Source organism: Mycteria americana, chromosome 11 (genome assembly GCF_035582795.1).
Source record: "Mycteria americana isolate JAX WOST 10 ecotype Jacksonville Zoo and Gardens chromosome 11, USCA_MyAme_1.0, whole genome shotgun sequence".
Taxonomy (NCBI): domain Eukaryota; kingdom Metazoa; phylum Chordata; class Aves; order Ciconiiformes; family Ciconiidae; genus Mycteria; species Mycteria americana.
In genome coordinates, this window is record NC_134375.1 from 1,989,351 (window position 1) to 2,016,256 (window position 26,906).

The 26,906-nt window shown below is 40.9% G+C and overlaps 1 long non-coding RNA gene across 6 annotated transcripts in view; it reads right to left on the bottom strand.

Annotated features, from left to right (window-relative positions):
* LOC142415617 (uncharacterized) overlaps positions 1 to 21,967 on the bottom strand; it is a 62,617-nt gene extending 40,650 nt beyond the window's left edge. For all 6 annotated transcript variants that reach the window (XR_012777469.1, XR_012777467.1, XR_012777464.1 and 3 more), the window contains exon 1: positions 21,883 to 21,967. This is a non-coding gene — a long non-coding RNA (uncharacterized LOC142415617). The remainder of the gene's footprint in view (positions 1 to 21,882) is intronic.
* Between the last annotated feature and the right edge of the window lie 4,939 nt (positions 21,968 to 26,906).

Genomic DNA, 26,906 nt, shown 5'->3' on the forward strand with positions numbered 1-26,906 from the left:
ACATCTTAAAGCACTTATTAATAGCATTGCTGAGACACCCAAGCATTGCGTCCATTTCTTCCTCTCCCCTGTGAACTGGAATCCAATGCTGTGTCATATTAAGGCTGTTGCTTTTGAAAACCAGAAAAGTCCTCCACGTGCCAAAACTAGCTAGTCAGCTCCCCTTCATCAGGGGAGCTGACTAACCGAAATCTGCGGGATGATTACCTGATTAAGACAAGGAAAATTTGGCTTATCACATGCAAAATCTTCAGTAATAAGAATACAAGCTTCCCCGAAGTCTGTGAAATCTAACACAAGCCAGTTCCAGCCCAAAGTACTGACTAGATTCTTTTACTGTAATGTATTACATTACTGCTTTATTGGCTGACATGTACTATAAAAAGTTTTAGGAAAGGTTCACATGAGGAATTAAAGGAAAAGCTTGCATATCCATGATTTTTCATTTATGCAGTCACTGGACCAAATATACGCCTGGTTCCAAGCAGTCACATTCAAAGCCATAAAGCACAGATATATTTGGCCTTCATGCTATGACAGCAAACATAAGCAAGTTATACAAGTTTTGATTGTTCAATCTAAATTTACATTTTGAAGTCTCTCCCAGCATTCACTGTGAAGAAAGTATCAGCATTGTTCTTTTTTTGCTGCTAATGGGAGAAATTTTCAGACTCTGGAAATGCACGAGCAACTTGGCCATTTTTTGGACATGAACTTTTATATTGCAAACACAAGCTACACATAACTGCACTTGGATAAAACAGCAGAGCTGGAAATAAGAGAGCAGCTTATTACCTGACAAAACGGAAGCATCTCTTTATGAGGCTGCATTTTTACACAAATACGTGAACCTCCAGAAATATTACTGTTTCATGCAGACTGGTTCTTTGAGCAAGTGTGCAAAAACATATATACAGGTATTTGTATGTATAGGACAATAAATAAAACATGAAATAACATTTTTCGTATCTCATGGAATCATTTCCACTCACTCCTCAGCAGTGAGGAAAGAACAGACTCTTGCAGAACGGTTTCTAACTAAAGCAGCGTAGCCAAAGGTTTACATATAATGAAACGGCCAAAGCGTATTTAGCAGGAGGTCTGCCTCACGCCCGTGAAGCACCTCTCACGCTGTGTTTCTAACGGCTGGCTTTTACTTCCAGAGCGTACATTTTTGCTATACAATCAGGAAGCTGAAAACTCAAATATTCTCTTTATATACTGGCAGCTCTTTCTGAGCATTGCTGGCGAAGCTGCTGCTGAGAGATCTGAAGGCTTTAGCTCACAATTACATCAAGTATAAGCAGGCAACACGTTCGATCTCCTATTGCCTGTAAGAAGCGTGTTTACAGTATAGGAATCAACACCACCATATAATACGGCTTTTGCAAATGGAATTTTAACTGTGTGCCACCTGACAGAAGTACTCATATACGGTTCGAACACTATGTTACTCTTGTAAAAAAATCTGCCCTGTCAGCTGCGACTTAAAGTTCACTGCCGTTGTACAAGAAAAATAACAGCAAAGCAAAAGGCAAGTACAAAGAGTTACAGGAGACAGTTGCAGATATTAGTCCCAGTAAAAATAACACAGCTATAATAAACAACAATGCATCATTTAATTTTACCAAAATCATCAATGAAAAAAAAACCAACCCTGCCATAAATCAGCCTGCCATGAATTAAACGAATTTTTGCTAGAAACTACCTCCACTGGAAGCAAGCACTTCCAGTTTTTGCAATGCCTTCTGACAGACCAGGCCAAATGGCTCACCAACCGTAGAAATATAGTGAATACTATAAATGAAAGCAACATGAAGAGGTTATCTTCAAAATGTGCTTGTTGAAAGACCAAGTATATTTGCAAGGGTAAATTTCTGCTCCTTTTAAAATCCATTAGATATTTTGCTGCTAAGCCCAGGGTCTGATGTCACAAGAGCTAAATAGAAAATAAATAGAAAATAAATATTTTCACAACCATTCTTGTAACTAAAAATGTCATGCTGTAGTGTTATTAACTCACATTTTGCTAAAGCTGAATGATTACAACACAAACATTTCCAAGTGGCAGATAGCTATCAACGTGAAAAATTAATTCAGCCCCAAACTGGGGTGGATTCCGTGAATGTTCAGTTGACACCTGACGTATGACTACTGCAGACGTGACAAATACTGTCACATCAGTATTTGGCAAACTGGAAAATACTGGACTAAGATTCACATTTAATCCTGAATTTCATATAGAAGCACCTGTTCTCATGTAAGAAAAAAAGAAAAAGAAGAAACCAAAGAAAGAAAACCCAAACAACAAAAAACCAAACCAAACCAAAAACTCATACTGGGATCTTTTGTAATTTTGTATATAGTTAAAGAAAACATCCGTATTTGGGAATTACAGTATGAGAAGCAAAATCGCTTTTGGCCGCTATATAGGACCTGGGTCCACAGGGTTTTCTATGAGCTGAGCGACAATTGAATGTGTTTCCTGCTATGTAACCATACCATTCCCTTCTATGTTTCATCCTTTTTATACTCCCGTTCTGAGATATCTCTAGACTTTGTACAAGTGGCAAAATCCCTACAAAAGTGACTTCTCTGAGGTCTTTCTGAACACCGGAGAGTGAGAATTAGGCATATTTCTTCCCCATATGGATGCTTCACAGGGGGGGTTCTGTCATCCATCTTTGTATAAGAGAAATTTGGTCTTATGCCACCCCTCACCTTTGCACAAATTCTGTTATTCTACCCTGGCCTGATAACCTCAATGAAGCCAGCAGAGTTAAAATACAGGCAGAAGTCAGACCAGAGTTTATTTCCTGTATTTTTCTTGAAGATCCTAAACTAGGACAGTGTCCCATACAGCAGAGCTATATACATTAACATATGGGTATAGCTGGCTGCAGCATTTGCCAAAGCACTGGACAGATTAGACAGAAATTTTGATTAAGGTAGATCAAAATGATTAGGTTTGAAGTGCCCAGTGAGCATTACTTCATAAAGCGCAGTTAGTAGTTATATTCTGGAATTTCATAGCAAAAATACCACGTCAAAAGTCAACTGCCTGGAATTTTAAACAGCAGCTGTTTGAAATGTGACAGGCTTTTGCTTAGTACAGAGAATGAGAATTTTAAAAGCCATAAAGCCAGGAACCTCCAAAACACAGGATACAGAAACTCTCAATTCACCGAGTAGCTAAAGGACTCCATTCATAGTCAGAATACATTTAAAGTCAGGAAAAAAGTTATTCCGTGTGGAATTGGACTTCGGACAAGACAGTCATAGTCTGGCAGGAACTCCTTTATGTCCAGCAGGACAGGCTGTGGGGCTGGTCTCCTCCTTTCCTCACAACCTTGTCCCGCGGACTGGTCCCTGTTCTGTCATCCTCGTCCTGCCCACAACACTTATTTATTTGTGACAAGTGACACTCTGCCACAGGAAGAAATTGCTTTTGGTGGGCTTTACCCTCCTTCTCCCTGTGAGTCTCAATTTTATAAGTGGCTTAAAGTGCACAGATAGCTGTGTGGGAATTTCTAATTGTACAAGCACTCTTTTTTTTCTCTCTCTAAGAAGAAGAATGCTGATCATATAACATTAATGAAAACTAAAACGGAACACGGTTTCACACAATACAGGCATGATTCTGGTACCTATAACAACTCAGAAAACCCATGGTGACTAAGGGTTGAGCTTTCAAAGTCATTTTCTATTTTACATTCAAAGAAAAACTGTTCAGATTTTTTTCAAGACTTGGAAACAGCTCTGAGGGGAAAAAAAAGAAGACCTTTCAATAAATGAATTGCTCTAAACCTTTAACCCTCTGATTTTTAAATTCAGTCATACACTAAGTCTCCTTTGGTTGCACTGAGAGAGGTTCACATGACTTGCTTGCACTGGCTTTATACTTTTAGGTTTGTTCCTTCGTTTTCATCTCTGTAAAACATACAACAATCAGCCACATGCCCTGGGGCTTTTGCAAACTTACATATTTCTATATAACTAAGTCCCACTTCTTTGAATATATACAGTAATAAAAAGTAATTAAAAAATAAAATAAAAATTTTAGAATCCCTGAAGCAAATTACAAGAAGAAAACTAAACTTCAACAGAGCCAAAGACACTAAAACTAGCAAGGACCATTACAATGATCTATTTTTACTTCCTTCTTACTTCTTATCTAGAGCTTACTTATATAGAACTTATATAGGACTTATATAGAACTTACTTCTCACATAGAACTTGCTGTAACACTTTCATCGCCCGAACACAACTTGTCTTCATCTAAAACACATCTTGTAGAAGAGCACGCAGTCTTCATGCAAGTATTTCAAATGAAGAGATCACTATCTAGAGAGGCAATGGATATTTCCAGTAGCCACTTTAGTAGCCACTTCTGCTCTTTGACACAGGGGAAAGAATCGAGCCCCTTCCTCAACAAGACACACAATTCTCCTTTCCCTAGGACAACTTCCCAAGCAGCTTTTTCTCAGCCTACTCTGTTTTCTCCTTCCTAATTGTGTTTTATTTTTCATGATGTCTAGGCTAAACTGGTTCCCGTTATAACTTCTCTGCATTAAAAAAATCATGTCGTGGTTTATAAATACATGTGGCAAAAGGGAAAGCTTTGCTGGGAAGTATGGAATACAAGTACAGAATGGTGGCAACTTTGTGTTAATGGTAACTTTTTTTGTCTTAGTTAAAATTTTAGTTGCTGTATTTTTCTTTCCTTTTTTTCACCTATGAAACTAACCAAAAAATGTTCCATGCACCAAAAATCGTGATCTTATCTAATATCAGTAGAAATTACCAACGCTTGCGTGTTCAGCTGGGTGATGTGGATTTATCCGGTACGCGTTTAAGAAAGAGACAAGTTCAGCGTTGCAATGGTCTAAAGCTGCATCACATGTAAAGCAGAGCATCCGCGCTGGATTTGCAGCGATTGAAATCCGTTTGTCCCCGTTCCTGTGTGTGACCCCTGCGCGTTCCCGTGCAGACAGTGCCTTGGCTGCTCGCGCCCGTTGAGAGCAGCCCGGGTTCAAGGTTTCACCCCGGAGCTGCGGAGCGATGCTCGCCGCTACACGCGGCAGGGGAATCGCTGCTGAATCTCGCTCTTTGGAGAATCAACTGTCTGAAACATAACTTCCCTCCACACTTGCTCATCAGTAAACATATTGCCTGAATTATTACTCAGATTAGCTCGGGATCACGTATCTCAGGGACAGACAAAGCAAATAGACTTTATCAGATCAGCTAAGTGCTGTTTACACAGTAGCACCGATGGAGTCTTCGGAAAAGTTTGTAGTGTTTTGTGCTGTTTGGCACAACCGAAGGCATCAAAGCCTGCATCTCAGAATGTCAACACGGGCGTGATTTAACACCTGCAAGATTTCACCTCCAAGGCTTTTCTTAAATAAATGTGGCCAGACCCTCCTTTTGTAGCATCTGTAAACTTTGGTTGGGGTGACAGAAAAGGGGAAGCTCGTACCTACGACATGTAGGAAAGGCAGCGCTGTAATTGATATGCTGTCTAACAGGGAACTAATGTAAATCTTTCAGCAAAGGGGAAATATGCTTTGAATGTTTACTTTGAGTGATAAGGCCTCCTGATACATTTTGAACCTGCTCAACTCTGTAACGAGTCTTGCCAGGAAAGCCTGCGAGCATTAGTGTAATGAGTGGTCAAAAAAACCTGGACTGCCATTCCTACTTGCAAGTACAAAATGCATAGCTGGGCAGTGTGCTAAATGGAGTCTTTAACTTTGAGACTAATATTTCCTAATGTTTATTTAAGAGCCCACAGTGATGGGAATTGCTGAGTATAGGTATCATGTTATTCCTATTAATGGGAATGAAGAATAACACAAAAGAAGTTAAGCAACTGTTGAGTTTACTCCAACAGAATCTAATCCAATTTCCATTTTAGCAGGAAGAAATTGAGTTCTGTAATACTCAAGCAGATATATTGCTTTTTTAAGAACTAAATGAAGGTTTCTTTATATTTTAAAATTGCATCAAAAATATAAAATGGAAAGATTTAATTTTCAGTAATTTTCCTTAAAACTTTATATTAAAAATTGCTGTTTGAAACATTTTTGTTCATTTTTTTAATGAAAAGCATGTAACTTTAGTCAGTTATGGTTGAGAGGAGTATTGTTTAAATAAAATGCCTGAAACAAAATCTCTTGAGTCAATGGAAAGACTTGCACTGGCTGGGCATTTGATCAAACTTTCATTCAGAAAGCATTTTTCTCCACCAACATACTTAAGCTGTTAAAATTAAAATGCAATTTAAGCAATTACATAAATAAGAGTGACAAATGTTTCTTTTCCTAAGTGCAAGCAGGTGTAGAGCACAATCAAGGTTATTCTCCAAAAACCGCAATCTTTACATACGTGCGCAGTGCCGAATGAGCCCAAGACAAAAGCAACAAAACATTATGAACCTAAACCAAGATTAGCCCAGTTTACATCCTGTTGTGCAAACAGATCCGCAACAGATCTATCTGAACTACGCCAACCGTTATCGCACGCCGCTGTTAACGCACATGCGCATGCTGCTTCATGAGCACAACACCCAGAAATACGGAACACATATACATTTTATTTAGTAATTTAATACATGCTTTAGTTTGCATGATTGATCAGTTAAGCAAGTAATTATATTTTAAAGAAATCAGAGCTCATCTACCAGCTGGTTTACTTTAAAGTAGGAAGTTTACTACATACTACTACTCTAAAGTAGTAACTTCACTGGAATTACACTGATATTTTCCACAAAAATCTGATTCAAATGTATAAGGAAGTTACAGAAAAATTTTTTAAGCCTTTTGAATGACACACGCTTTGATCAGCTTTCCACTCTTCTATTTCCAAAACCTAGCTCAACCCTTAAATACTCAGATTTCTGCCTTTGCTGATAACACACTGTCCAACTTCAGGTGAGCAGAAAATTATCTCAATTCTTTATAGCATTTCTGAAAATAAAAGTTTAAAATATGAAACCCTCAGCTACAGCTGTTCAGCAGCTAATGTAAAATACCTACTCTTAAAACATATAGAAGTTAGAGAATCCATTACTTGTTAATGACAACCTCTCTATTACTGATCTCCAACTGTTGGATTCTTCTTCTATTAGTCTCAAATGCTCAATATTTACTCACTCTATCAATACAAAACTTGCAGAATATTCATTATAAAGGTTTTCTTTGGTTAACCAGAAAGCAAAATCCTCAGGTAGTACAAAGACATGCTGATCTACAGCTAAGAATCAGCTCAGAGAGTTTTGTTCTGATGGCAATAAAGTCTATTTTTTTTGTTTCTAATGGTTTCTGTTTGAAACAACTTCTGTATTTTTACTGCCAGTATGTGGTTCTATATGGACAGGTATCGTTTATTAATGAATTCTTCAAATCTCTTTCTGTATTTTTTTTTGGCTTTTATTTTCTCCCCCTTAGTGGTGAAATAAAGCTGAATACAAGACCAGAAAGCCACCTAAAATTAGTATTGAGTAACATAGCTGAAAACTAAATTTGTATTTGCCTCTTATACATTTATCTCCCATTACTGTTATTATTACTTTTTAATATCTTTTTTAAAAATTTCTTACCATGATCTGCCTTGACATTCTTCTATATATACACACCTTACTATCAGAAATCACTATAACATGCAGCTCTAAAATTGCCCAACATTTGCTACTGTATACTGGTAAGGCTGAATTTTCTCCTACCTTCATCTCGCCTTGATAGGCTACACCAAAATCCTGCTGGAGACACAGCAAACACTATTGAGAGCAACAGCGTTAGTGCTTCTTTCTCAAGAACCAGCCGGAAAGTTGTGAAGCACGCAGTATAATGATGGAAAGGCACGACACAAAGAGGATTTCAACACTATTATTTCAGTATGAGGAAACAACAAACATTTAAACATTTGCTTGGTTTCTTTAGAACAGCTTTGGTAAGAGTAGAAAGGTAAGACGATCGTGTGTGGCTCATTTTTTAAGCAAACTTGTTTCAGAAATATTTTTGAACAATCACCGTAGCAATTATTTTTACTGAGCTTAAGAAAAATTGCACTTCCGTGGCTTTTTCTTTCCCACATATATGTGTGTAAAAATGAAATATACCCGTTAGTCCAAAAGCGGCTTTGTGGGAAATAATTTGATATAATAACTTTATAAATGACTGAAGGATTTCATTACTGACCTGTACTGAAGGAAATGATGGAGACTTCTGAAAAAATCTGTCCAGATTCCCATGTAATTGGCAGGCGGTACTCCACTTGCCTGATTGCCGATGAACAGCCACCCCTTGGAGCACTGCTACGGCTGCTAGTAACTTAACTTCTCTTTATTGGAAAATACGAAAATTTGGGTACAAAGTAGGTATGGTGGAAATTAAACGAATGGCCGGTTCTTGGTGATACCAATAAAAATGCAGGGGAGTTTCACCGGGCTTGGTGTAGTTGCTTTGCACTGCCGCCAGTGCGAGGAAGCGCGATTTGGTCCATGGCAACACAAAGGATGGCTCCAGGGCCAAACTGGCTATGGCTGCTCCACAGCTCACAGGGGTCGTTCAGCCAGCACTGATACCGACCCAGTCATGGTGTCATCTCATCTTCCAGTAGAAAGAATTTTGGCCAAGAATTACGATCCGATTCTTGATAATCTTTTACTGTGTTTGGAAGGAAATCATACCGACATGCAAACCTGGCACCAATTATTTCTCACTCTTCACTGACTGAGCTGAGTGGGTTACCACACAGCCAGCGAAAGCCAGTGGCCCTGCTCGTACCTCAGCCCTGCCTTTCCCCCACGTTCTTTTACCCCCAGGAATCTTTATTCAAAGTAAAGGAAGAGGCAATGTTAGAACATACGCACATGATAGTCCGTGCAGTTAGCAGATCCCTGCAACAGGGCCTCTATTCTTCTGTAAAGAAAGTAATCAATAAAAACGCAATGAGGAGGCATGACCTGCAAGAGCTAGCAGATTGCCATGGTTAGACCCTGCTGCTGAGACACGAGGGGGCTGCACGCCACTAGATGGCAATGCATAGTGAAAAAGAAGTAATTCTGATTTTACGTACCCTGTGTTGGTGAAGCGTTCTTTGTAACAGTACCAAACCCAAGAGTGTTCCTTCTGCGGTGCTCCGTGCATTTCTTGGGGAGTTACAAATACTCTTGCATGATACGGTAAGGATTTATTGTAGTTTGGGAACTGAATAAATTACTTAAGTGCAAGCATCCAGGGAGAACGAGCAGTAAAATCCTCACAGCAGAACCTGCTAGCTATTTTGTAGGTTTTGTCTTCATGAAACAGTTTAAAATAAATAATTCTTTGATTTCTGTGCAGTTCTGTTATTACTATTAGAACCCGGTATCATCTGCAAACCACAAGAATAGGTCTTAAGTAGCAGAGCATATGTTTCACATTTATCAAAATTCCACATTTTGTGATTTTTTAAATAACCATTTAATTTACATGCAAAGTTTTGCAACAAGTGATATAAAGGAAAGACTAATAAAATGCTTATGCTGCGTTATACAAGTAGCCTTTAGAAGTTTTTTGTTTTACAGTTAGAATTAGTACTCAGGTTATTTCTATTTTAGTTTTTATTACTGCTGAAAATTTGCTTGGGATTACAGCTACACATGCAAACACGTCAAAAATAACATATTTTAAACTAAGCCCACATTTCTAAAACCATTCAGGGGAATAAAGAAGCATGTCACATTCACTAACTGTTCACTAAAGGGGGTTTTTAAAGAATCATTTGTATTTGAAATATCTCTTATTATCTATCATTTTTTTGCCGATAGTGCCAGGAATCTCTTCCTGAGGGAGTTCTTTAGCCGTGTAAAATACTGCTTCAGGGCATGATCTTACTTCATTCTTCTGAACAGCCTTGAAGCAACAATATAAACAGCAGCTTTTTAAAGTCTTTCTGAATACGACTTTGGAACTGGAGCAGCACGTTGTGACGAACACGTACATCCATGGAGAGATTAAGACCTGGATCTAAAGCACAGCAAGCTCAACACAAAGACTTACCGATTTCAATAGCCTTTGAATCGTTACTAAACGCACATACCAAGAAACCAAAATCAGCTACTCCACTTATTTAATTAGCTCTTGTTTCCAGCCATCTGACATGAAAGACAAGCTTGACATGCTATGTGGGCTGATTTTCTGTAGAAGAGTGCAAAATCAAGGCCTCAGGTGGAAGATTTCAAGAGTATTTGGGCCTAAATACAGCACCTGTACCTAAAGTTGTAGACTGAGGTGTAGCAGGGTTCTTCAGAAATGCCTGAGTACTTTCATCCTGTAAGTGAATTTATTGAAATCTGGTCAAACACAGTCATTTCCTAGGACGCTAGGTGCTAATCTGCATCTTTAGACGGTTTGGATTTATTCTCTAACGCATCTAAAGCTGGGACATCCTGACGCTTTCAAACCCTACTAGCATCTTCATTTTAATGGCATCCTCACAGTCAGAAGACCTGGCTCCCAGCATTAGCTTGCTAGTGACAACAGTTCCCCTTCAAAACATGTAATAATTTGCAGAATATTTAACTCTTAAGAATATCAACAGTAACAATGTATAATCTTCAACTATCAGTCTTTAAAAGATGCACTTTCCATTTTTATGTTGCTTTACAGTAGAACTTGCGCCTGTAGAATTTGGACAAAGCTGTATATTTTTATAAATGATCATGAGCTGGCTGCAGTGAGTGGAGTAGTATAGCCCTCTCAGGACTTAAAATCTAGTACATTTTTTTGAGGAAAAGGGTATCCCAGAGCTAGATGCCCACCTTACCTATACTCTTTTTAAAAGAGAAGGGAATAGATATTTTTGCCTTTTCTTTTGGGGGGGTGGGGTGGAGTGGGGTGGTAAATGGCAATAAAATACTGCTTTGTATAAATATTTTGGGATCTGTTTTCTGAGGATTAACACTTTTCTTCACAATTAACATAAATAAGTTATTTTGTACCAGGTACTACAGCTCTAGTTACTAAGAATTCTGTGCTTTTAAAAAATAATCGGTAGATATTCCAAGTGCTGACTAGGGATTTGCACAGCACTCATCCCAAGATTAATGGAAAGCACATTGTAAAACTCCACAAATCACCTGGAAAATGTATGCTAAGAAGCAAGTAAATACCTTCTAAGGGACAGCCTCTCCTTGCTATTACATAGGGAAATCCATCAGTATTAAGGGCACTGTTAATCCTGAGGAAGGATAATAAAATCTACTTCGTCTTCCCTCAAATGTGAGAACTCTGAGAACTTTCAAAGCTATTTTTCATTCTCTGAATTTGTTCCCAACATACTATTAGAAGTCTGCAGAAACATTCAGTGCTGGATAAGTCTTCCCAGTGTATTCAAAGTAATACTGGATGCAATATAAGAAGCGGTTTGGCCTTTTAAGAAAACCATCAGTTCAAAGTATTTTCAGCATAATCCAGGACACTAAATCACTAGTTAAATAGAAACATTTACTGACAGCTTGAGTACAAATGTTTTATTGTGAAGAGCAATGAATATAATGACCAGAGCTGTAGCCTCTTGGTCTGGCTAAACAAGGTGGTGGCGTTGGTGGGTATATGTGATTAAAATGTCGTTGCCAGGGCTAAGCTGGCAGCTAAAAAGAAAACAGGAAGAGTCCCCACCAAGCCTCCTAAAGCTTTAGAAGGGCTTTAATAACTGCTGTCAGTATGGGCCTAACTGAGATAGCCTTATTTACTCCAAAGAGGGCAAAAAGATCCATCAAAGTCAATAAAGCTGTTCCTAAAGTTTAATAACGTGGAAGACTATCACAAGCTGCTCCCCAGCTGATAAGCCATCTCGGAGCTGGCCGAACAAACCAGCCTTAAAAGCAAAGGGTTCCGTGTCCACACTGAAATAAACCGTGCAACTGCAATGAATCCAAGCTTCCTTTAATGAAGTACAAGCCGGCTTTAATTTTACTAGCTCTAGCGTCCGTAGCAGCGTCAGTGCAGCAGCGCGCACGGGCTGGTCGTCCACGGACCTTCCTGCGTTTGTACAGCCCCCACCAGCCCTTGCGCTCCAAGGCGACATTGCTCTCGGTACCCGAGTACCCACGCTGGGACGGATGAGCTATAATCTCGCTACACACTCTACAGCTGCACCCTCGGAGCAGATCCAAATCTCAGTTACTACCCTGTTAACCAAATTGCAAATATTTTCATTAGTTAGTGCTTTAGTCTAAAAAAAGAAAGCTAGTTCTGGGTTCAGTGCTTCAATTTCTCCTCTGCTGCATTCTTTTCGTGCTGCAAGGTTCTGTTTGCTCATTACTACTCTTCTACAATAATCTTCTAGTTAATGTTGGGCTTCTTTTCAATGTTTATTACTAAACACCAAAGCTGACGAGGCAAAAAACCCCAAACCCCGATCACTTCCCAAACTTTGCAGAATTGTTTCACTACTAGTGTTTCACTACTAGTTTCACTACATGCAATGTAACACCTACCCTTGCTGAATACTTGAAGACCTTTGTAGCTCAGTGTCATGGACAACGGGCTTCAGAAGCATGATGAAATCTACCTTTTTGCAGCCAAAATTCTGGAGATTACTATGCGTGAAACGGCAGTTCAGTGATTTTGACAGCCAGTGTCCACCCCTCAGTACTTAAATACAGAGAACTGTACCATACTACCTTGATATCTCTGGGGAAAAAAAAAGAGGAAAAAAAAAAAGCGCCAGTTTATGTGTTCAGAAACTGGGTTTCCAGACTGCAAAATCTTTGGTGAGAATTGTTTTCGAAATTCACTGGTCTTCTGAAGAAGTAGACAAGTGCCTCCTGGTATCCTGATGCTCTGCATCTGGTGCTAGGGGGTTCTTTCCCTGCAAAAAATGCCCAGTCTCACAGTATCTTGCTCATTCTTCGTTAGGCAGAAAAGACACCGAGAGATACGATAGTGTTATAATTATAGTCAAAGACACATGGCAGAAACAAGGTACTGTTCTGGCTCAGCTGCAAGACTACATTCCAAATTCAGGAATATAAAATGTGAAGTGCGGGGGGTTTTTTGCTAACAATCTACTTCTGTTATGTCAGCTATTTATTTTCTCTTTAACTTTCAAAATGATCAGAGTAATACTATCTACTTACTTAAATGGAAGAATAAGCGGCTACCGATCCACGTAAAACCCCACTGGTGTTCTCCTTCTTTCACCGACTTTTCATATTATTGGGACTAGAGTGAAACAGCGGATGCTGTAGCTGTACTAGTCAGAAAAGAAGGACAGGGACAGAGTTTGTAGAGAGGAAAGTGAAGCAACTCAGATGGAAAAAATGGATAAACTTTTGTATACACGGACCCTTTTGTAATTATTTACAGGGTATTTAGAGATGCTACTATTACATCTCAAGTATAGGATGTTCTTACATATAGCACACATCGCTACAGGATACTTGCACTACCTCTTCAATATTGCTAAACTAGATTTCATTTTCCTGCCATTAACTAACAAGGAGGAGATAGGCACTGCTATAAAATACTTCGTTACTCATTTTTTCAGGAACCAGAGTTGAGAAAAAATGCAGGAGGGCAAGGCATATTTTATTTTATTCACAGGATTATCCATGTGTGCTCTGTGATGAGGGAGTTGCCACGATCGGTTCACCTTTTTGTTGAAAAAAGTAAATTAGTAAGCAAGAAAGTATGCATTGACTTGTCAGCTTTTACATTAAGGCTGCCTCAGGGTAGCCTTCACTTGTTTGTTTTCCTCTATGTCAGAATTTCTTTTTAATCCACATAGTTTGAGCATTGAAGCATAACCCCTTTCTTCCTTAATTGATTCTAAGGTTAGAAGTATATTGTTAAAAAAAACCTTTAATAGTCCTTTAAGTCTAGGGTTAAACTATATTTAAGTAAATGCAACTTAGACAAACACATTAAGCTAGGTACATGTTTCCAGGCTTTACAGAAACTGCGCTGCAATCCAAGTTATCCTCAGTGAAAATGGGCAAAGCTGGAAAGGGAGCAGGAGAACCCATCACAAATGCTGTTTTCTCTCCCAGCTGAAGACATGCTTTTTTATTTTTTATCAGCTACAAAATGTGACCAGATATTAATTTAGTTGTCTGAATAAAAGGGCATTAGTAGTTAAAAGGGAAATGTACTGCAGGATGAAATGTTCTAGATTTTTCAATATTCTTTACAAATGATATAAATGCTAGAGTACCAACGAATAATGTCTCAATTTCCAGGCGGCGTGATGGCAATCATCTCTGCTTAATGCAAGATATGTACAGCTTTTAAGTAGGACTTAAAATTCAGAGACATCCCTTAAGGATACCATTGAAACAGCATGCACCAGCACTTTATATTAGATTACTTTCATTGAAGGAGTGGTTTTAGACTTTTGAATCAGTTTGGATAGGTCTGATATCTGCCTACACGTATTCCCCAAGAGATATGGAAAACCACCTAGCAAATACTAGAAGTATTTAGGTCAGATCCATTAGCAAGAATACCCATTCTGAACCACAGGTATGCTTGTCCTTCAATTTGCAAGGATACATCTGCAAGCACTGATAGGCCAAGTTTCAGTTCTGCAGCCTGAATTGAAAGATAAAGCCTTTCTTGGAGTTCATATGAAGGAAACCAAAATGTGGAAAAAACAAACTGAATGTAAAGGACTTTTTTCCACAACTTTTGATTGCAAAGATGTGTGCCTGATACAAGATTCATTTGCAAAGCCGAAAGCTAGTCAAGTAACAGCCAATGTATCTCTACCAACTTGAGACTACAACCCCGGTTATTACCTAAAATTATTTGCTCTAAGAAAAACATAGATATAATAGTTCTGTAGGAAAACAAACCTCTCCAGCAATCACAGTTGGATCCCAGCTGCTGTCTGTGGTGACTGACTTCACCTACCCTTTCTTCTACCTGCCCCCCATGGACCTCTTCCCACCTCCCTCTGCTCTAGCTACGTCATTCGCGTTCTCAATCAGCTGCAGGTGGCAAGGGTAATTTTTACTTAGTCTTCTTTCAGCGCTTTTCTTTGGAACTTTTTTCCAACCTGGAAACTTGCACATGCTTTAGTCTAGACATGAATACGCTGTCTGTTTTTGCTCCTCAGACAGCATCTTTTCACAGTAACTTCACACATTATAGCTGGAAGTGGAAGCTCGATATTTACCATTGGGGGAATGGAGGAAAAAACACCACCACTTTGGCAGTCCCAAGTCTCTGCTTCCCTGGGTATCCTTTACCCAAGTTCTGGTGGTGAACAGGGGCCAGAGAGACAGCAGCATTTGCCACCAAGGAATGCCTCTGGAGCGAAGGAGACATCTTATTGCTGTAGAGCAGAGAAATTTCCTCAGCAGCCCCCAGTGAGAAGCTGCTAGCAATCCCTCGCCAACATCAGACGTGAGGGAGGCTGGAATGCTTCTCTGAGTGGCAGCGGTGTCCTGCTGGGAGCTGCGGTAGCACAGCGAAGTCGGGAGCCTGAGGCGAACCTGGAGCCCGGAGGTGGAACGGTGCCTTGGTGCCACCTTCGCGCCCTGCCCGCCCACCCGCCTGGGTGCTGAGCCTGCCGAAAGACAAGGCTAGCTGATTCCTACCCTTCTCCTCTGTGTCCTGTGCTCCCCACTGAAGCACAACAGCTGGCACCCAAGGTCTTAGTATACCTGAAAAAGTTAAAAACAATTACCAAAGATGCTCAATTTTTTTTCATCAGGCTGATTTCTAGGATTTCAGGGTAAGTACATTCCATCCCAGATGTACCGTCTCTGAAAGGCTGCTGAATTCCTCCTTCAAGCCTCGCTCTGTTCATCGCTCAGTACCCAGCTTGTGCCTCAAGCCCAGGCCACATTACTACTCACGGTTCATGAGCGCTAATACAGATTTTGTTTGAAAAGCCACACGTTAGCAAACCACAGTTATTTGCAAGCCTGGCCCAGGGCTAGTGTCAGACATCAACACATAAGCAGCACAGATATTTTATTTAATTAAGTCATTCCATCTGGGCCAACAATGAAGGCACTCATATACTTTGCCTTTGCTTTCAGACTGTGTAGCGCTCTGATCCCCCCAAAATTGTTCTAAAAGCCAAATCTCCATGGAGTTTAAAGAACACTTTCAGCTGTTACTTGCATTAGGCTGAATTTCTGCTGCAACATACTCAGGATTTTTCCTATCCTAATAAAGCAAGTGACCAGAGTCAGATTTATGTGCCTTAGTTTCGTCCGAACGCTGCATCTACCATGCAGGAAATTACTAATGAGCAGCTGAAAGACCTGTGCTATATATAGTATGTGTGTATACTACCACGGAGCCACCAACTTTATTCTGCCAAAGGTTATTTGCTATAAAAAACAAAGGTAGCACCAAACAGCCAGGCATTAGACAAGGAGAGTTGCTGCTCGTGCTCTCTAGGCTTTCCAGACCTACAGCGTTACTGTTCCCATCTGTAGACCCTCCCTACAAAGATGATCCTTTCTACCAAAGCAGAGGTTTTCTAACACACCCACAATGAACAGGAACCAAACCAAAACTTTTTGTGACAAATATGAGCTCAGGTCTTCAGAAATGTGAAATGCTTAAATGCTGTAAGTTTCCCGACTTAGTTTTGGCGCTCAAAGAAATACAGAAAAAAAAATCCTGTATAACCCAGCGCCAGCTTTGTGCCACGGTCCTAACCTCATCCCCAAACACAGCGTGCAGCCATGCACCTCTATCGCATGTTAAATAGCTATGAGCAGACTGAGCTGCTTCCTCTAAGAAGTTATAGATACCTACAGGGTTTGAGAACACTCATAATGCCAAACGGGATTAGAAAAACCAAAAGGCACAAAAACCTGGTGCACGGGCACTTAAGGACTGTTCAGGTTATTCTCAACTGTCCTTTACTCAGACTGCGGCATTTCCACCTCGCGCATGGGGAATTTGCTGGCCCTTCTCAGGGATGGCTGCTGTGGGTACCAGACCACCGCGCTTACCCAGCGTTATGACGTGCCGGTACAGCGTGACTCACAAATGTTTAAAATTAAACTATTTCAGTAACTTTACTGAAATATTTTAGTAAAGTTTAACAACTTTAGTTGAAATGCAGAGTTGAGTCAGCCATGTAATTAAGTCACTGTGCATTTCCTCAAAATGTGTTACCCTTACTCTTTACTTGATATAGAGAGGGGTTTACTGCGCGAGTCAAGTTAAATGGGAACCAAAGAGTTTTGCTGCACTGAGGCCTAAGCCCATGGAAATGTAGTCTTTGCTTACTATTATTAAACAGCATAAGGTGTTACTTAGGATATCTATAATATTCAGGTTTTAAAAGTTCTAGAAAGACATGTTCACCAAATTTTTGTGAGGTGAGAAAATAGGGAACGCAAGCTAAGATCAAAGTACTCTTATGGCACTCTTTAATTGCTGGATCCCCGGGAAGTTACCCAAGTCTTTGCACTTCCTAGTTACAATTTACGTCTGACTAAATTAAACAATTATTTCTAACACGCATATCTTTTAGCACAAAGAAAATCCCATCTCAATGTTATTAAAACCAAAAATCAACCCATATATCCTGGGAAATAGCACCACAGAGCATTTTCAGGGGAAAGGGTATTTTTACATTCCTATTTTCCAAGTTTCTGTATTTAGCAATGCTGGGCAGAAAGTCAAACATTTCCTTTTTACTGCAGCAGATGCGAACTGCTGAAACTTCTCACGCTCTTGCTACCATCTTACATTAAGAGAGCAAGAGCAAGTACTCCCAAACACTGCTAAAATATCTGCGTTATAGACACAAACAACAGATGGCCACTTCAGTCAAGGACTTCTTAGTACCATCAGCAATAAGCAGTCAAGGTTCAAAGACACCTGCAAATGAAGTTCTTTAGCATCAAGCATATTCTGAGCTACCGTGGGCTGCCTATTATTCTATGATTATGGCACCTAATGTGCAAGAACAGTTCTAATGGATCCAAAAGAAGCATAACAGAGGTCATTATGAAGTATTTCACTAATGTACTTGATGCTCTTTTTCTTTGCTTCCAAAAATAAAATCACACTGGTTTAAGATAGCTGGTTTATGTAGTAATGAACTTAAGAATACCAAGCAGTAATGAAGATGCTGTACAGAACAGCAAAATATTCGGGGGAAATTAAAGTATTGGAATGTGTTTTAGCGTGTCAGTTGATAAATCAAACAGAAAGGCCAGCATTGTGATTAGTAATTGCTTAAAAAAAAGGAATAGAATCACGTAAGGCAAAACATTCAGAAAGTGTTCAAAATCAGGCATTTCAAGAACTGCTAATACCGTTTTAAATACTGCAGAAAATATTTAAGAGGATATGAATATTCTTACAAAATGTAAAATTAATTTAGGTTTGTGAAGGACTGAAAAATCAACTTCCAACTTAGCGACTCAAATTTAACCTAAAAGGATTAGGCAGTGAGTTCTATGTATAAATGCAGTTTTTAAAAAAAGAAAATTTGGACTGCTAAGCAGGCACAGGCTTGGGGGAAAAATGAAGTTGGGAGTCTTAGGAAACAGCATATTTGGGTAAATAGGAACTCTCCATATTTACACATGGCATGACTGGGAACGAAACCAAAGCAGTCCTTCTCTCGCATATATCACAAAGAACTCACATATATGATATATAAAGCCACTATTGCAAAAGGCATTTATTAGATGTGCAAAGCGATTCACAGTTCTAGATCCCAAGTTGGAGAAACTTTTAAAAGACTGAATACAAAGAACCAGTCTCATGATAGTGAGACAGGAGGAGTTCAATTTTCCCAATTTAAAAAGAATTTTGAAGACCTTAAATATACCTCAAAGGTACTGACTGTCCCTGCTTGCCTGTCCCGAATAACTTACCGACGCAGGAAGCAGTCCTTTTTTTGCTGTCATGGACTCAGAAGCTGGTCAGCTGGAAGATTCTCAGTTATAAACAGAGAAGATAAAGCAGACAAAGAGCAATGGCCAGAAACCAAAAGGAAATTTTCGGCAACAATGTAGGAAAACATTTTGAGAAAGGACAACTGGATAGTGAATGGATAGACAGGGAAAGGGCTATTATGCTAGCAGTGCCTGAGTAAGACAACAACGTGTCATTAGTGACACGGAAAGACGTTAGTAAAAAAACCCCGCTAAGATATAAGGGGGAATACGGGGGCATTGTACATCTTTTGTAGAGCTTATACAATCGTGCTTTAGAAAGTACAACGACATTATGAGGTGTACAGACCATTTATTTTTTGAGGTGCAGGGTGCAAAGATTGCCAGAATTTTGTTCAATTTATAAAGAATTTGAAAAGTAGTAGGAATTATTGACGTCAGAATTGCAATTTGTTCAAAGCATCCCAATTCGGATGAGTTACATTAGCAATCCAAAACAGAGTATGCATAAGCATGTAGAAATTGAAGACAAAGATCAGAGTAGAAAGTTAAAGCACGCTGAGCTGAAAAACAGACTGGTCCTGGGCAGAATGATGACGTCACCTCGCAAGAACATCATAACCGTTCCTTTCTCCTAATGCAGCAAAAGGACATAAGCATAGTCTGAAGTCCACCCTACTTTAATTAAGCATGTTCTTAAGTTCAGTGGGATTTAAAAATGTGCCTTACATGTTCTACTGATTGGGATTAGTATGTTTTACAGTGTAAAAGCAATAGCTTCACCATGACAAAGATTCACTCGTTCTGTCTGCCTTAGACTTTTTTTGGCACCTGTGACTGCTTTGGGCTATGTCATGATACTCACATTTTGAGCTTTCCCTCATTCTTAGGTTTTATCCATTTCAGCAGGAGGACACGCATAGGCTAAAAGTTTACATGTGAGCTTGGAGTATTAAATCCAGTCCACAATTAATAAGATTTCAACCAAACATGAAAAAAATCTTCTCGCTGCTTAAAAGATCTTGGTAAGGGTGCCTCAATTCTATGGCCCTTGTCAAAACAGCTCATGCCAAAATGTGTAGTACCTACATTTGCTGCTCTAAGGGCAATTTCTAGGCTTTATCTTTCCAAAACAGACAAACAATGAAAAGGAAGGGAACTCTATGAAGAAAAAGTTACTGCAATTATACATCTTTATGCAAAAAATGACGCACAAAAGTTTGTAGACGCAAGTCAAGCTGAAAGCTCAACATCAATTCTGCACCCTCGAGCTCCAATATTAAAGCATGTCGCTTCATCAAATGTCAAGGCTGCGATAACTGACTCATAGCAATTGACGATCCACTTATTTTTTCTTTTTGGCCTATAAATTCTCCAGTGCTTAACACTTGCTACGATGAGGAGTATCTCTCTTAAGTAAGCTTTTATGAAGAAAATAAAATGGCCCTGTTGTAAACCTAAATTTGGTTTTCATATTTTTGTTGATTGTGAAATGGTATCAGCTGTTGGTTGAATTTTGAATCTAATTGCTCTCAAATTTCAGAAAGGCATTTAAAGTCACTGAGCGCATACTCCTGCATTTGCTTGCTTGCACTCTGTATACAGAGATAGAAAAACGTATATACGTGTCCCTGTGGGTATTTATATGCTATATCCAAACTACGTAAGTGTCTATGTACGCGTGTACATAGATGTTTTAGATGCCTATAAACACTGCGCCTCTTCACTGCCCAGAAAGCGCAACAGAACTCCTATTGACGTGAACCGACCCCGATTTCAGCCCATTGGCTTCAGGCTGGGGCTTCCGAACAGGTGTCGGGATTGCGGAAAGGCCCCGCACTGCTTTATGGTCCAAACCAGCATACAGGGTCGAAACAGGCCAAAGGTTAAGAATCACTGTTTAATGCTATTTATTTCCAGCAAAATTATATCAGCCTGCCTTTAAAACAGGCTTTTCCTAAATTTTCCTCCTGCTGTTTCACCTGATCGGATTAATCTGTTTTCCACTCAATGGTATGAAATAGCTGCGTGACAAAGTGAAAAAGAAATCCCAAACAGAATATAAAATTAAATATAAATTATTTGAAGGTATGTTACAGCAAAGGATAAAAACACATAATTCTATCAACGAAAAGAGTTGACTGTCAAAAATTCAACACACAAAGTACATATGAAATATACAATCTGGTTTTTTTCATGTTTGAAAAATTACATTAATCCTTTTAGTGAATTTTTTTAACGTGTGGAGTACATTAGTCTGGATTAACGGATGGTGTTTATCATACTTTGTATTGTGGTTTCAGGAAATAGTCTGGCAATGCTAGGTTTCTACAAATGGATTTAAAATTAATCAACATCTATTTATGAGAAAGTTTAAACCATTATTAATACACTGTAAATACAGATCTCCTTAGAGCTGACCCCAAGTGTCTACCATCTGCTCAACTGTTGTAATCACATTTTTAAAGAGCATGGTCATACATAATGATTCTTCTCAGGAAAGAGCATCCTTAAGTACATCAGCAACATTTTAAATTCCACTTGTGTAATGCAATAATTTCCTACTGCCCTTTGCTAAGGAAAAAAAGCATATGGTGGTGACTAAAAGCCAATCAAGCAACTCTTGATTTGTTTTCAGTGCTGCACGGGTGATGAAAGACTTTTTATTTATTTTTAGAAAAAGCAACGAAAAAACTATAGCTCTCATAATATTTTTTTATTAATTAAATGTAAGTATTCTCACTGGCTTAGCTAAAGCAGTCTCGTCGTTAATACAGGCGTAGATAATATTAACTCCAAATACAAACGTTGTGGTAACTTCAGATGTGTTATATGCATGAATTAAAGCACAGTTTTAGCAAAGCCGGATGAATCAAACAAGTTAATTTGAAGTACTCCACAAAATCCTTTCTAATCCTGACAACATCATTCCGAGTTAATAAACAAGGTAGGAGGCATTGGTTTACAACTAATCTATGACGAAGAGGGACAACGCATCCCGTACTCACAGTATGTACGCGCCCGGGACAAGCGATGCTATCCCTTCAAGACACTTCACTTCTTTTTGTGGGCCACGTGGGAGAGCGGGGGGAGATCAGCACACAAAGCAGCTCAGGGACCACCGTCACACGGTTCGAAACAGGACTTCGCGCTCTACCTCCTTGCCACACCAACTTGCGCCTTGCCTGTCTCTCCAACGGGGAAGCTGTTTCAGGGCTTCTGCAGGAAAGCCAGTCACTGTTTCACATGAAACCCTCTTCATGCCATGCCCCTCCTGCGTATGCTTCTCAGCACTAAATCCTTCTTTAAGCTGCTGAAGCAAAGAAACCTTACTTGTCTGTGGACAAAGGAAAGACACATCATTCCAAGATTTCTAAAACTTAACACATATTTTCCCCCCTACCATGCGTTTTTTTCAGCTAGCTCATAGTCAAGGTCAGGCTTTCATGCCTGAACAATGTAAATCACTGACAATAATATCAGTATCTATTCACTGTTTGCTTGTTTAACCACAAGAACCAACAACAAGGAAGTTTTATTTTTGTTTTCTGTTTTGCTAGTGTTTTCTACAATAGGCTCATGGTGCACAGCTAAGACTACATTAACATAATTCAATAATTTTAATCATCACTTTTCCTGTGAAATGAGCAGCAAATGCAACCAAGACATATACTGGCATGCTACTGTAAAGGGTCCATCTCCTATTCCCTAGTGGAACTGCATAATTAATTCACAGACTTTTTTTTGTGGATGTCGTGGTTTAACCCCAGCCGGCAGCTGAGCCCTACACAGCGCTCGCTCACTCCCCGCCATGGGATGGGGAAGAGAATCAGAGGAGTAAAAGTGAGAAAACTCGTGGGTCGACATAAAGACAGTTTAATAGGGAAAGCAAAAGCCACGTGCACAAGCAAAGCAAACCAAGGAATTCATTCACAACTTCCCATGGGCAGGCAGGCGTTCAGCCATCTCCAGGACAGCAGGGCTCCATCACGCCTAACGGTGACTTGGGAAGACAAACGCCATCGCTCCGAACGTCCCCCCCTTCCCCCTTCTTCCCCCAGCTCTATACGCTGACCATGACGCCATAGGGTGTGGGATGTCCCTTTGGGCAGTTGGGGTCAGCTGTCCCAGCCGTGTCCCCTCCCAGCTCCTTGTGCCCCCCAGCCCACTCGCTGGTGGGGTGGGGTGGGGTGGGAGGCAGCAAAGGCCTTGACCCTGTGTAAGCCCTGCTCAGCAGGAACGAAACCATCCCTGTGTCATCAACGCTGTTGCCAGCACAAATCCAAAACACAGCCACATACCAGCTCCTGTGAAGAAAATTAACTCTACCCCAGCCAAAATCAGCACATTCTCCACCCCTTATTCCATCCCATTTACATCATGCTCAGGTCTCACACTATCCAATACAACCTCATTACCTACCATGACCCTTCCCATCCTTTCATATAATACACAGATATCATTCCCTTACTCTATGGACCACCCCTGTGAAATGTCTGTAAAATGTCCATAAATGCCCACAAAATGTCCATTGAGTTCATTCAGTCCCTGACTTTGGGCTCCGTCTCTTAGGGTGGTCACTCAGGACAGGAGAGGTGGTGTGTTGTGTGGAGTTCTTGGGCACCAAAGCCCGATCAGGTCGGGTCACTGCTGCGCTTGCACTGCTTCTTGTACGGCTTCTCCTCCACTGGTTCAGGTGGTTCCTGCCATAGTAATTCCAGATCATCAGCAAATGTAACTTTATTGGCTAAATGGTATTTCAGTGATTTATCCCACATGAAACCTTGGTTTTTTGGAAGAACTGCAACTAACTTTGGAGAAGACTCTTAGAATATCTGTAGTACTGGACTATCATTTTGGAAGTATGTTTAAAAAAAAAAAGGCGAGACACAAACCGAGGGACAACTTCTCTCTCCCACCTCTGTCTCAAAAACCTTCTATATTTATATATCTGGTCACAGAATCACAGAATCACAGAATCATATAGGTTGGAAAAGACCTTTAAGATCATCGAGTCCAACCATAAACCTAACACTGCCAAAAACCACCACTACACCATGTCTCTAAGTACCTCATCCAAACGTCCTTTAAATACCTCCAGGGATGGCGACTCAACCACTTCCCTGGGCAGTCTGTTCCAATGCTTGATAACCCTCTCGGTGAAGAAAAATTTCCTAATATCCAGTCTAAACCTCCCCTGGCGCAACTTGAGGCCATTTCCTCTTGTCCTATCACTTGTTACCTGGGAGAAGAGACCGACCCCACCTCTCTACAACCTCCTTTCAGGCAGTTGTAGAGAGCGATGAGGTCTCCCCTCAGCCTCCTTTTCTCCAGGCTAAACAGTCCCAGCTCCCTCAGCCGCTCCTCATAAGACTTCTGCTCCAGACCCTTCACCAGCTTCGTTGCCCTTCTCTGTACGCGCTCCAGTACCTCAATATCCCTCTTGTAGTGGGGGGCCCAAAACTGAACACAGTATTCGAGGTGCGGCCTCACCAGTGCCCAGTACAGGGGCACAATCACTTCCCTAGTCCTGCTGGCCACGCTATTTTTGATACAGGCCAGGATGCCATTGGCCTTCTTGGCCGCCTGGGCACACTGCTGGCTCATATTCAGGCGGCTGTCAACCAACACCCCCAGGTCCTTCTCTGCCAGGCAGCTTTCCAGCCACTCTTCCCCAAGCCTGTAGCGTTGCATGGGGTTGCTGTGGCCCAAGTGCAGGACCTTGCACTGAGCCTTGTTAAACCTCATACAATTCACCCCAGCCCATTGATCCAGCCTGTCCAGGTCCCTCTGCAGAGCCTGCCTACCCTCCAGCAGATCAACACTCCCACACAACTTGGTGTCGTCTGCAAACTTACTGAGAGTGCACTCGATCCCTTCGTCCAGATCATTGATAAAGATGTTAAACAGAACTGGCCCCAACACCGAGCCCTGGGGAACACCGCTTGTGACCGGCCGCCAACCGGAGTAAACTCCATTCACCACCACTCTCTGGGCCCGGCCGTCCAGCCAGTTCTTTACCCAGCGAAGAGTACACCCGTCCAAGCCATGAGCAGCCAGTTTCTCCAGGAGAATGCCGTGGGAAACCGTGTCAAAGGCTTTACTGAAGTCTAGATAGACAACATCCACAGACTTCCCCTCATCCACTAGGCGGGTCACCTTATCATAGAAGGAGATCAGGTTGGTCAAGCAGGACCTGCCTTTCCTGAACCCATGCTGGCTGGGCCTGATCCCCTGGTTATTCTCTACATGCCGTGTGATAGCACTCAGGATGATCTGCTCCATCAGCTTCCCCGGCACCGAGGTCAGGCTGACAGGCCTGTAGTTCCCCGGGTCCTCCTTCCGGCCCTTCTTGAAGATGGGTGTCACATTCGCTAATCTCCAGTCAGCAGGGACTTCCCCAGTTAGCCAGGACTGCTGGTAAATGATGGAAAGGGGCTTGGTGAGCACATCTGCCAGCTCCTTCAACACTCTCGGGTGGATCTCATCAGGCCCCATAGACTTGTGAGTGTCTAAGTGGTGCAGCAGGTCACTCACCATTTCCCCCTGGATAATGGGGGCTCCAGTCTGGTCCCCATCCCTATCTTCCAACTCCAGGGGCTGGGTACCCATAGAACATTCGGCCCTGCTAATAAAGACTGAGGCAAAGAAGGCATTAAGTACCTCAGCCTTTTCCTCATCCTTGGTCACTGTGTTTCCTCCCACATCTACTAGGGGCTGGAGATTCTCCTTAGCTCTCCTTTTGCTGCTAATGTATTTGAAGAAGTGTTTTTTGTTGTCTTTTATAGCAGCAGCCAGACTGAGCTCTAGCTCAGCTTTGGCCCTTCTAGTTTTCTCCCTGCACAGCCTCGCTACACCCCTGTAGTCCTCCTGAGTTGCCCGCCCCTTCTTCCAGAGGTCATAGACTCTCCTCTTTCTCCTCAGTTCGAGCCAGAGCTCTCTAGTCAGCCAGGCCGGTCTTCTTCCCCGCCGGCTCGTCTTTCGGCACCTGGGGACAGCCCGCTCTTGTGCCTTTAGGACTTCCTCCTTAAAGAATGTCCAGCCTTCCTGGACCCCTTTGCCCATAAGAGCTGCCTCCCAGGGGACTCTGTCGACCAGTCTCCTAAACAGGCTGAAGTCCGCCCTCCGGAAGTCTAAGGTGGCAGTTTTGCCGACCCCCCTCGCCGCTTCTCCAAGTATCAAAAACTCTATCATTTCATGATCGCTCTGCCCAAGACAGCCTCCAACCATCACATCACTCACCAGTCCTTCTCTGGTCTTTGCCCTCTGAGTGTGGAAATGATGTTTCATGATTTTAGACCTGTGTTAGACTCTGGGATCTAACTGATCCCAGAATCTAACACAGAATCACAGGAGCTCTTTCTGGGCTCCAGGTAAGGTTTTCGGGCTGCTTGCAGCCCTCACAGGCTGTGGGGCTCCATGGAGCTCAGCTGCGATACATTGTTTTTTCTTGAGTAAGAAAACCAAGAATGAACCCATCCCACCCCACTGTTTATATAACTCCAACATATTTTCAGCAGTAATCAGCTCTCCCTCGGAGATTTCTGGAGAGTTTTTGGTGTTTTTTTTTAAATCCAAGAGGTTGTTGAGTCAAGCAATTACCATTCCAGCTAAAGTTTGTAACTTCAGAAAATAATTTCATTTTTATATTTTATTTTTAAAATATTTTCATTGGAAGTAAACTATGCATAAGGTTTATTCAACACTGTGACCCACATATAGTAGCCATATTTTGATATCATTTTTCCACTGATATTCAACAGTCTTATGGATAAATGGAATGTCTACCACTAAATCAATTGAGAAATTATTTAATATGTTTCGCTTTCTTCAAATACTGCTAGAACTAAACATGTCTATAATTCTACCAATTAAAACAAACAAACAAACAAACCAACCCCAAGAGTTTCAATGACTTAATTCGTAATAAGATACGGCGTTTTTCAGCTTTAAGTCCCAAGGTCAAATCTATCAACAGCCTGTAGTACCAGAAAATCGTTCTCATGGGATGCTTTTATAACAGTCCAACATG